We start from the raw sequence: 12,372 nt of genomic DNA, 5'->3' as shown, positions 1-12,372 counted from the left end.
TTACAGTCGGGGCATCACGCCGAGTCAAACCATACCCAATTTTCCCATATCAACCATTTTGGGCGTCGGCCATTTTGAATTTTGTCAGAAAGTGCTATGTTTTACAAACGCATTGGCGTATCATTACAAAACTTGGTGTGTGTCTTCGTCACCAAGCTTTGAAAGTACACAAAAAGTTTCAAGGCAGCGCCACCTTGTGGACAAAAGTTATAGTGAATTTTCCAATAATGCTATTAACTTTTGATTAAATTTGACTATTGTCATAAAAATGGTTTTACTAGATTCCTTGGGTCATGCCAAAAACATAGATTCCAATTTTGCCATATTTGGCCAAACATTCTGTTCGCCATTTTGATTTCCTTCAGAAACCTACTTTTTCGAACTCCTCCTAGACTATTTGCCTGATTTTCACCAAAATCGAATTGTAACATCTTCAGACTATTACAGCAAAAAGTTATTAATTTCGTGTCAACAGACAAAACCGTTTTCATATACTGCAGCGACAAAGTTGAGCCATGATGCCAAAATGACTCTTGAGGCTGTATCTCTGCAATGCTTTGATATAATGACACCAAACTTTGCCGTTGTCATCGTCATCTCACTCTGACCACACCACATCAATTTCGTTACTGCGCCACCTATTGGTCAAAAGTGACAAACCATTAAATCATATTATTAGTGACTGTATATATGATTTTTCAGCCATTAATGCCTAAAATCATCTGAAAAATGCCTTTAATTGCTCATTGTTGCAGTTGGTCTCACCCTCCCAGCCGTGTTGGCATGTTATATTGGCTTATTTGCGCTTGGCCCCGTTAATGGCTGCTCGCAGCTATATTTATTATTGTTATTATTATTATTTTGACAAGTATTCTATAGGCCTACAATAGTAATAGATTTCTGTCACAATTACGTCTAGTTAAATCGTTTATTTTGACGGGTTTTAGTGAGGACCTATTTCAGGGAAGATCTGTTTCAGAGTGTATTTGATAATGGCTTTTAATCACATAAAATGATGAAAATGTTCATTAGGGGGTCTCAGATCAGCTCTGGAAATGTTCATACTGTATGTTCATGCCCAAATATGTTTTTTTGAGACATTAAACACCACGAGCATCGCGTAGGCTACTTAAGTATGTAGGCTAGTAGACGAAACGGCGCTGCTCATTCACACAGAGACCGAACAAGCAGATAATATATTCATATAGCAGTGTTTTGAGCTTTAATATTCACAGACCATGTCGTGATTTGATTTATTGTACAGCTCTATGTATTCATTCATCCATCAGTTTGCGTGTTTTACGTGACATCTGCGTTATACTGTAATTCCGGGATTCCCTCTGCATCACAGAAAACATTCTGCCTTAAGTTATAAACGTACCTTTATGTACACAGAGGGATGGTGTTCCCGAACTTGTTCTATGTGTTTCCTCCTGTGCATTAACATTTTTTGTGCTAATTTGATATCCTCCAGGACAACACCCGGCTATTTTTGGTCTATATCCAAAGCTTTTCCATACTATCCAGGGGTTCACGATGGCGTTTCCCTTTCAGCTGGGTCTGACGTCTGTCTTGTCCGTCCGTCTCCATCTTTTAGTGATTTTTGCGTTCATTCTCCCGCCTTCAATTCAATGCCTCAATCCCTTCAATTCAATCCCTCGTTGAGGTGAAAGGTAAGAATGTTTATGTAACGTGCAACTTATGCCCAGGAAGAAAGAGTCTCTCCACGTCGGTGGCAAATAATTCTTATCTAATGAAGCACCTCACATCGTCACATGCCGCCACAAAATTAGTGGCTAAAAACCCAGGTGATAACGCTCCACTACCAAAGGAGTAGTATAGTACTGATAATATTTACACAATATTTACACTATAGTAGGCCTGCAGATAATATTTACATAATGTATTGAATTTGATAGGTGTCTCTCACATTGTCCCACAGCAACATTACAATAGTGTACATTAATGTACAATGTTTTATAATAATAATTTATTATTTTTAGTGTCCAATTCATTCATTTAACATATTTAATATTGGGGGCATCCAAGTTTTGAAAAAAAAAAGTAACTCAGGAGTTACTTTCCCTGGTAATTAGTTACTTTTATAATGATGTTACTCAGTTACTAACGCATAACTAATTACTTTTTTAAAGTCACGTGCCCAACACTGTTGACAACAGACCTTTTTGTGCCCATGAAATTTCTCAAGTGGGACCGCTGTGTAGTTCACACTCAAATTGTCAACAGTAACCACAACCAAACAGAAAATTCAACAAAGTTCACAGTTCAGTTATGCAAATGAGCAGATTCACTACCAATTGGAGAACAGAAATTGGGATTCCCATGATCCTGTAGATACAGAATACTGCAGTTGAGCAGGAACACCTAGTGACCAATAATACAAAAACCTGATGACCCAGCGATTCATTCGCTGCCATTGTTTGCTAGGATTAGGTCTTGAATGCCAGACATAGCACAACTTTTCAGCATTTCAAATGTAAAAGTCCAGCATAGCAACACCCACACAATGCTAAGCTTTTACACTCACATTCTGGCCACAGCTGCTTTATCAATAAACAAACAAAGCATCAGTGTTTTCGATTAAATTCACTTTCAGATTCAAATAGCTTTAAGCCCAAGGTTTTTGCATGCACTGCGCCAGTTCAGTATTATTTTCCCTCTTTATTTTTCTGAAATGCACTGATCCATCAACATTGTTTGTATGAAAAGGGCTACTGCAGTGAACAATTTAGCAGGCCTGCCAACATTGACAAAATTGAACATGTCCAATCTCTGATATTTCATTTCCGTAAATGACAAGCCAATACACATGAAAAATCAAATAGTCATATCAAGTCATATCAAAGACAAACGCAGCTCTTTTACAGAAAGAATAATTGTTGCATCAAGACCAATTAACCTGCAGGAAAGAAACATCACAAATACAGTTGTTTCCCCTGGACAGCTACTAATTTAAATGGAGAGCAAATTGTGTGTGTGTGTGTGTGTGTGTGTGTGTGTGTGTGTGTGTGTGTGTGTGTGTGTGTGTGTGTGTGTGTGTGTGTGTGTGTGTGTGTGTGTGTGTGTGTGTGTGTGTGTGTGTGTGTGTGTGTGTGTGTGTGTGTGTGTGTGTGTGTGTATTTTTACACTGATGAGCGTGATGGCGGGGTCAGAGCATCTCCAAAACTGCAGTTCTTGTGGGGTGTTCCCGGTCTGGAGTGGTCAGTATCTATCAAAAGTGGTCCAAGGAAGGAACAGTGGTGAACCAGCAACAGGGAGCGGCCAAGGCTCATTGATGCACGTGGGGAGTGACGGCTGGCCCATGTGGTCTGATCAAACAGACGAGCTACTGTAGCTCAAATTGCTCAAGAAGTTGATGCTGGTTCTGATAGAAAGGTGTCAGAATACACAGTGCATCTCAGTTTGTTGCTTATGGGGCTGCATGTGCCCATGTTAACCCCTGTCCACCACTGAAAGCGCCAACAGTGGGCATGTGAGCATCAGGACTGGACCACAGAGCAATGGAACAAGGTGGCCTGGTCTGATTAATCACGTTTTCTTTTACATCACATGGATGGCCGGGTGCGTGTGCATCACTTACCTGGGGAACATATGGCACCAGGATGCCCTATGGGAAGAAGGCAAGCTGGCAGAGGCAGTGTGATGCTTTGGGCAATGTTCTGCTGGGAAAACTTGGGTCCTGCCGTAAGCCGCGTTTCCACCGCAGGAACTTTCCCCAGGAACTAGTAACTTTGGGGTGGTACTCGGTGTGTTTCGACCGCAGGAACCAGGGTCTAAATGAAGTTCCGGGTAAATATTTCCCCATCCGAACGGCCATGCTCACGAGGTAGTACTTTTTCAAAGTTCAGGAACTTTCGGGGGTGGGACTTGGGCGCTGAACATGCTGATTGGTTGAGCTCACACAGCATTTTATTTTAATTGGCATTTTTAAAAGTCTTGCGAGGTTCGTTCTGCATGCAGTAAATATCAGTCTTGCTCTTTCTGTCCGATGGCGTGCGTTCGTCTCAGCCATCTCATGTCCGTAATAGCTGATAATAACATACGTCGTCTTATATTAAAACTTTCAGAATACGCTTTGGTATCAGTGCTTGTCTCTTTGCCGCCGTTTTGTTGATGACCTCTTTAGTAAACCATTACATAACCAGTAAAAGCAGCACTGCTTGAATCTCCTCCATACTTGTTATTGTTGCAGACAGTGTTGCGCAAAAATTATTACTGTCAGTTGCTGACTGGGAGGAACAGTCGCGCGCAGTCCTACATTACTGGACTAATTTGCCTAATCTTCACGGTACTTTAGACCGCAGTGGAAACGCAGACAGTAGCAGGTCTGGGGGAAAAAAGTTCCTGTAAAAAAAGTTCCTGGTACAAATTGTTCCGGGTAATTCTCAGTGGAAACGGGGCTATACATGTGGATGTTACTTTGGCACCTACCACCTACCTAAGCATTGTTGCAGACAATGTACACCCTTTCATGGAAACAGTATTCCCTGGTGGCTGTGGCCTCTCTCAGCAGGATAATGCGCCCTGCCACAAAGAAAAAATGGTTCGGGAATGGTTTGAGGAGCACAACAACAAGTTTGAGGTGTTGACTTGGCCTCCAAATTCCCCAGATCTCAATCCAATCGAGCATCTGTGGGATGTCGTGAACAAACAAGTCCGATCCATGGAGGCCCCACCTAGCAACTTACAGGACTTAAAGGATCTGCTGCTAACATCTTGATGCCAGATACCACAGCACACCTTCAGGGTTCTAGTGGAGTCAGGGCTGTTTTGGCAGCAAAAGGGGGACCAACACATATATATATAATCTGAAACAATACCATTATTATTTTTTTATGTTTTACTTTGTTTTTGCAGAATGCATCCAAAATCAATGTTTATATGAACTAACCTTACATTTCCCACAAGGTTTTAAGCCACGGGGAACATGAGGTTTCCTGCAGAAAGATTACAACAACAAAAAAAACTTCTCTGAACGCTTGTCTTCCATTTTAAGAGTGGGTAACATCTGAGAAGTTGGCATAAAGGACTTCCTGCTGTCCTAGGGCAATTCTCCCAAGGCATCCTCATCCATGCTTGGTTACACTGAGTTAGGCGGCACAAAGCTCCTGTGATGCATAAAAGGAAAATCCTGATCCTAGATCCACCATGAAGCAAGACTGAACCCAGCCCATAGTCTGCTGTTGAGGAAGTGGCCAGTGGAGTGCGTCTACTTCAGGGTTATAACCTACTTGCAACGTATTGTGGGTAATGAATCATATTTCCTAAGGCGCCAGTCTTACTCCCAGCGATGAGTAGGAAGACAAATATATATCACATCCACTAAAAAAGCCCTTAGAACCCTTATGTGGCGTTCACACCGGACGCGATTCGCGCGAAGGTGGACGCGTGTACATTTTGAGTTTACTCGCGCGTGACATTCACTGCACAACAGATGCGAATTCGCGTCATGGGCGGGGCTTCCGCCAGCAGCTCGTCTCGTTGAGAAATGGCTGACATGGGCTGTGTTTACATGTCTTTTTTTTTGTTCATATCTACTGTTAATGTGTGACAAAACGTAGTTTTAAGACTTTTTCAGTCGATAATGTAGTTGTTTAAAGCTCAAATCTGTGGTTTATTTACATAAACAGTGCCTATTTGAACATTTTATCTGCCGTTGTCGGAGCTGTGAGCTCCAGCGGACAGCGCACTCAGCGCACGTGAAAGCCGGCGAGGGCAACCTTTCCTCGGCCAGTCCTTCTGCCGTCTACCGCTGGCTCTGATGTCTCTGTGGTGTGTCTCGAGCTATAATTCGTCTTGTAACGGCCGATCTTTGGTCTCATGGATCTATAATTTGTTCCCTGGCAAATCGTTTAGGCTGAGGGCAAAGATAAGTTTCATTACTTTATATTTTTAGGCTATAACTGTACGTTGCAGTTGTAACGTTAGCCTACTAGCACTGAATTTGAATGTTTGACTGCATTGTTTGCTTTATTTCATGTATAGCTTGTTATACATTACTATACTTTTGTATCATTGATCATACATAAACTTGCATTTAACAAAAAGAGACTGGGTTGTGTTTCATGTCATTTAATGTTATCACAGTGATAATCATATTGTCTGAACCAGATATTAATATACAGATTTTCTCCTCATTGTTGTCACTACTAGAGCAAGCTCCTGATTGGTTAACGCGGCGCGAAATATCCGCCAAAGTTCAAATTTTTCAACTTGAGCGTTTCGCGCGAATCGCGCGTTCAATTCGCGTCCTTTGCGCCGCCTCAATCGCGCGAATCGCGCCGCAGAATGCCATTTCGCGTCTCTGCATTGACTTAACATGTAAATCACTCGCGCGAATCGCGTCCGGTGTGAACGCACCATTAGAGTAGGCCCTATTGATAGATGCTTGGAACAGATTTGGATCTGCTGACGCTTGGATCTGTTCTTTCTTAATGCAGGGCAAAAGGCTTCTTCACCTTAAAATAATAAGTGCTAAAACTATAGTTACAGCCTATATCAGAAATGGGTTTTTATTGTGAGCTAAGAATGGTGAACTGGATATTTTGCGACAGGGATGTTGGCCAAAAGTGGAGGGGATTTTGAGTTGTGGTTTAATTCCCTTGCGTAAGGTCTTAATTATGTTGCATTGTTGTCTAATTTCATTACATTGTCACTTATTTCTTTTTGTGGCTTATTATAGTTGTTTTATGAGGTAATTCCATCCACAAAAAAAGATTGTAGGGCCTACAACAAAGATGAATAAATAGATGCCAAACATCTATTGCCTCAAATTTTCACTTAATTACAGTGTCTGAAGTCAGTCAAGTGGAAGCTTCAAAATCTTATGAAGAGCTCTAAATGACTGTTGTGGTAAGCAAAGAGCACTTTGATCTCATTTAAAAAACCTCTTATTACAGAATTTGCGAAAAACATTCATTAGACATGCAAACCATAATTTGATGAGATGCTTTACTGTATGACAGATCATTTCAGAAGCGGTGTCTCAATAAAACCCAATGTAGGTTTAATTTGATTACAGACAAAATCACCACAAACAAAAGTACTACTCATGGTAACTAGTCACATGTTGTGTTCTGTACAAAAGTAGGGCAAGTAAAGTGTATCCCTTTTGTAACAGATTGCAAAACCATGTCTCTGTCTTTACAACCTAACAAGTACATGACAAACAACAGGTCTTAAAATGTCCATGTCTGGGCAGAGAGAAATGCACTCATATCCTGTCACAAACAGTGACGTTGCTTTCTTTATCTGTATGTACTCATTCGAGGACACGCTCACATTTTTCATCAGAGTTCATTGAGCCATATTTTGTCATCAGAAGAGAAGAACGTACTCTGAAACTGTAATGATTATTGTGTTGCCTTTTGAAAGACATCAATTCATTTACTGAAGTCAATAATTGGAAAACCCCACACTTCACTGCCCTCATATAATTCAATTTCAGAGTATTTAATTGATCCTATTTTAAATAAAACAGATAATCATCTGGAAAAGACCAAATTTGTCACTCCAACAAAGGTAGAATGAATTTCAGGAACTCTCTAGAAAGTACCATATTTTATGGTTCAACATGCTGACCTCTATGTGAGTAAACATCACTAAAAACAACTGACTTGGATAAAATTGTGAAGTCACATACTGGGGTCTCCCACCCGTATGTTACAGCCTCAGATGCAGGGTTGCCAACTTTCACGTATTTGGCGTGACACTCACGCTTTCAGGCTCTGTCTCACGCTCTCACGCTGCCCAACTTAATCTCACGCCAAACTGCCAAACCTGCTTTTGATATTAAACAAAGTCTAAGCTTTTAGATTTGTTTAAGTTTTAATGCGAAATTCAAACAATAAATAGCGTTTTGGCGCTAATATGGCATAACAGTTAAAGCCAGAGTGTTGAAAAACGGAGATGCGACATGCTCTCTCATCTCGCGGGTGCGCGCGCGGTCACGTGCTCCACAGAGCTCTCAATACTTCTAGCGCTGTGTCAATGCATTTGAATGGCTTGATACACAACATCTCCACTTCAGGTGTTTGCAGCAAGTTTTGGTAAACAGTACAGCATAGTGTGCATTGATTATTACGTCAACCATACAGGATCGTTTTATTATAGAGAGTGATGGAGATGCAACATTGTTAACATTAATGTTAATGTTTTTCCTGTATTTAGCCCTCATACACTCATACACATTGATGGTCAAATGTGACCATACACCTTAACTATTTTTCAATTGAATAAATTTTCTATATTTTAGTTCAAAAATATTAATTGAATATTTTGAGATATTTTGGTACTAAATACTATCTGTGCAATAATTATGGTCCTGACCACTTAAAATATTTTTCTTCTAATATTTTTCTTATTTATATTACAATTAGTATTAAGGTTGAATTAGAGAATTAGAGGCAAATTAGAGTCATTTTGTGGCTTGAAAAATAATAATTTCCATTTGTAATGCCATTACCCACTGGTGCCTTTATGGCTCTTTAATCAATATACATTTATCTAATCTAGTTGCTCAAAAAAGTATTGCAGTTTTGCATTTTAATAAATATTTTGATATGATCAAACACTAGATTTCTTTAAATGGGAAATTTAAAAAGTTAATAATGTACATATCCTTATTTCCTTATATGTACAGCAGGCTATGAATTGATACTGAAATCGATATACGATATAATCTTATATGTACAGCAGGCTATGAATTGATACTGAAATCGATATAATCGTACGGTAATTGGTTAAGTACCCCCCCCCAAAGAAAAGAAAATCTCACTCCAACCTGATCTCAAAAGTTGGCAACCCTGCAGATGGCACAATAATAGAACACTGGAAAGTACTTTGAAAAGTTAGATATGCAAGCTTCAATCAAACTACCAATTAATGCACAACTTCTGAGAGTTTGAGACCAACAAAAACATGTTTAAAAGGTACCTGGTTGATAAGCACTTTCAAGGATGAATTAGAGGCTGGATTTGACAGACGTTTGTGAGGTCTGTGGAATCAAAGCTTTAGCCGCGATTCCACCGAAATTACCCGGAACAATTTGTTCCAGGAGCTTTTTTTCCCCCAGACATGTTGCTGTCTGTGTTTCCATCGCGGTTTAAAGTTTGGGCAAATTAGTCCGGTGACATAGAACTGCGTGAGACTTTCCAGTTCTCGCTGGATTTTGTCCTCTGCATATAAGCTTAAAGGGTTAGTTCACCCAAAAATTTAAATTATGTAATTAATTACTCACCCTCATGTCGTTCCAAACCCGTAAGACCTTCGTTCATCTTCGGAAAAAAAATAAAGATATTTTTGATAAAATCCGAGAGTTCTCGGACCCCTCCATAGACAGCAACGTAATTACCAATTTCAAGGCTCAGAAAGGTTGTAAAGCGATCGATAAAATAGTCCATGTGACTCCAGTGGTTCAACCTTAATTTAATGAAGTGACGAGAATACTTTGTGTGCAAAAACACAAACAAAAATAACGACTTTATTCAACAATTTCATTTCTTCTCGTCTGTGTCAGTCTCCTACACTGTTGACGTAGTAAATACAGTCCAGCGCGTCCGAGTTACGTCAGAGCTAAATCAGAACGCAGGATTTTCATTGGCCGATGCTGTTCACGTGAGCACCACTACGCATGCGTGTGATGCTGACGCAGGAGCTGACCAAAATAAACAGTGTAGGAGACTGACATAGACGAGAAGAAAATGATTGAATAAAGTCGTTATTTTTGTTTTCTGTGCACAAAAAGTATTCTCGTTGCTTCATAAAATGATCCACTGGAGTCACATTAACTATTTTAACGATGTCTTTCATATCTTTGTGGGCCTTAAAAGTAGTAATTTTAAATTGCTGTCTATGGAGGCAGAGAGCTCTCTGATTTCATCAAAAATATCTTCCTTTGTGTTCCGAAGATGAACGAAGGTCTTACAGGTTGGGAAAGACATTAGGGTGAGTAATTAATGACAGAATTTCCATTTTTGGGAGGAAAAATAGCCTGAACCTTGTTGTCGGTCCATCAGACGTATTTTTTAAACTCCATTGTTTATTCGAATAGTAAACAACTCTTACTGCACACACCGCAACAGACTTTTAAAAATGGTGGTCAACCAATCAAAACCCAATGAAAATCCTGCGTGAACCAATCAGCATGTTCAGCGCCCAAGTCCCACCCCTGAAAGATCCAGAACTTTCAAAAAGTACTACCTCGTGAGCAGGGACTTCCTGAGGGGGAAATTTTACCCAGAACTTCATTTAGACCCTGGTCCCTGCAGTCGAAACACACAGAGCACCACCCCAAAGTCCCTAGTTCCTGGAGAAAGTTCCTGCGGTGGTAGCTTTTGACCGTTTTGAGGCAATTATGGCACTTTTCCACTTCATGGTATGGTTCGCTTAAATAGTACCACCTCGGCTGAGGTTCCAAGCATGCCGTATCGATACTAAAATGTGACGTGTAAACACAGCAGATCACTGATTGGTCAAAGAGAATTGTCACTACCAGCTACCACTACCATAACATTATATTATATGCTTTTGTGACAGTGATATAGCGATTGAGACCCTAAATAAATTGCTACGGTTATATTGTGAAAATTGCAATTTAATCATTGTTTAAGCAATACGCCATCCTCAATAAACCCGTCTCTGGCGTGATGACTCAGATCTTTCGAATATTGCAATTTAGTAATTGTTTAATCAATACGGCATCCTCAATAAACCCATCTTCCGCGTGATGACTCAGATTTTTTGAATATTGCAATTTAATAATTGTTTAATAACTATAGCATCCTCAATAAACCCATCTCTGCCATGTTGCCTCCGATCTTTTGAATATTGCGATCTAATATGACCGATTAATCTAATATGAATCGATCAATCGATCATCTGATCTAATTTGACCCCTGTCCTGTAAAGTTGCCAGAATAATAATTATACGCTGTTTGTTAATTGGCCAGGGGAGAACTGGCACCCTGACTGAGCCTGGTTTCTCCCAAGGTTTATTTTTCTCCATTAAGTCACCTGATGGGGTTTTGGTTTCCTTGCCACTGTCGCCTTTGGCTTGGCTTGCTCAGTTGGGGACACTCAATTTTTCAACTAAATATCCAAAATGCAAGGTTAGTTTACGTTTGTGCACCATAGAGCAAATCAAGTGATGTCATCTACGCTTTGTTTTACGAGTTCCCAAGACTCTTGTTTTTGCAAGGTTAGTTTACCTTTGTGTACCGTAGAGCAAATCAAGTGATGTCGTCTACACTTTGTTTTACGAGTTCCCCAGACTCTTGTTTTTTTAGCATTATTTTGTTTTGCTGTCATCAGCTAGCCTGGCTCTGCCCTCCTACGTACTTCCGCTCAATTTTCATTTTCCTTCAGTACTCTGTGTGGGATTGCGGTATGTTCTCTGGTTTTCTCCGCTCAAATTTCCAGTCCGATCAGCGAACAGAGGGAGTGGCTGATGATGTTGATGTCATGCACTAGTTTGAGATGACATACGTCATGACCAAATGTTAGCGATTGGTTATAGCAAATCCAGAGTGGCTCTGGGCAGATCCAATAGTTTTAAACTTCAACAGAGTACCTGCCTTCAAGGAAGTTAACGCTTGTCAAGGGAGAGTGGCCAGACTCTCTGTACAAATTAAATGCACGAGAGTCTGGTAGGACCAGGCTAGCCCTCAGCCTCCTTTGAAACAAACTTCTTCGTCTTGCAGTTAAAAACATCCACATGCCGAGAAGTAGAGGTGACGGAATTATAACGATCATTTTATAATCCCACCCACTTTAAAACGGTTCTAAGAAAGCAAACCGAGTCATATCAAGCCAAGCCATGCAAAACCGAGCGGAAAAGTGAAGTGAGCTGAGGCATACCAAGCGGTACCATGCAGTGGAAAAGCGCCATTAGTAGCATGAAAAGCTGGCTTAAAGAAATAAACAGTACCAGGGGCCTAGAAATTCTAGTGAAAGCCCTAGACCTCTTTCACATTTACAGCCTCTAAATGGCATTGGAAACCTAAACTAAATTTAAAAATTTAAATGCCAGTCAGAAAGTCCCTCTTCCAATTTGAACAAACGCCTAAATGCCTATGTCAAGTCAAGTCAAGTCAAGTCAACTCAACTCAACTTTATTTATATAGCGCTTTTTACAATGCAGATTGTTTCAAAGCAGCTTCACAGTGTTAAACAGGAAAATTATGCAACAGAATTTTATTCGGCCGTACAGCCGCTCCGGAGAAAATGGTGATGTCATATATTTCATTTCAATTATCATACTGTCACATGTCTGTCTTGTCTCGTTGATCAAATGTGGGGTTTTGTTATTTTGAGCATGTGCTCTTGTCCTTGTCTGACTGCACCCCTCTTGTT

This window comes from Gobio gobio (assembly GCF_949357685.1).
Source record: "Gobio gobio genome assembly, chromosome: 24".
Classification (NCBI taxonomy): Eukaryota; Metazoa; Chordata; class Actinopteri; order Cypriniformes; family Gobionidae; genus Gobio; species Gobio gobio.
This window is presented reverse-complemented; position numbering follows the sequence as displayed.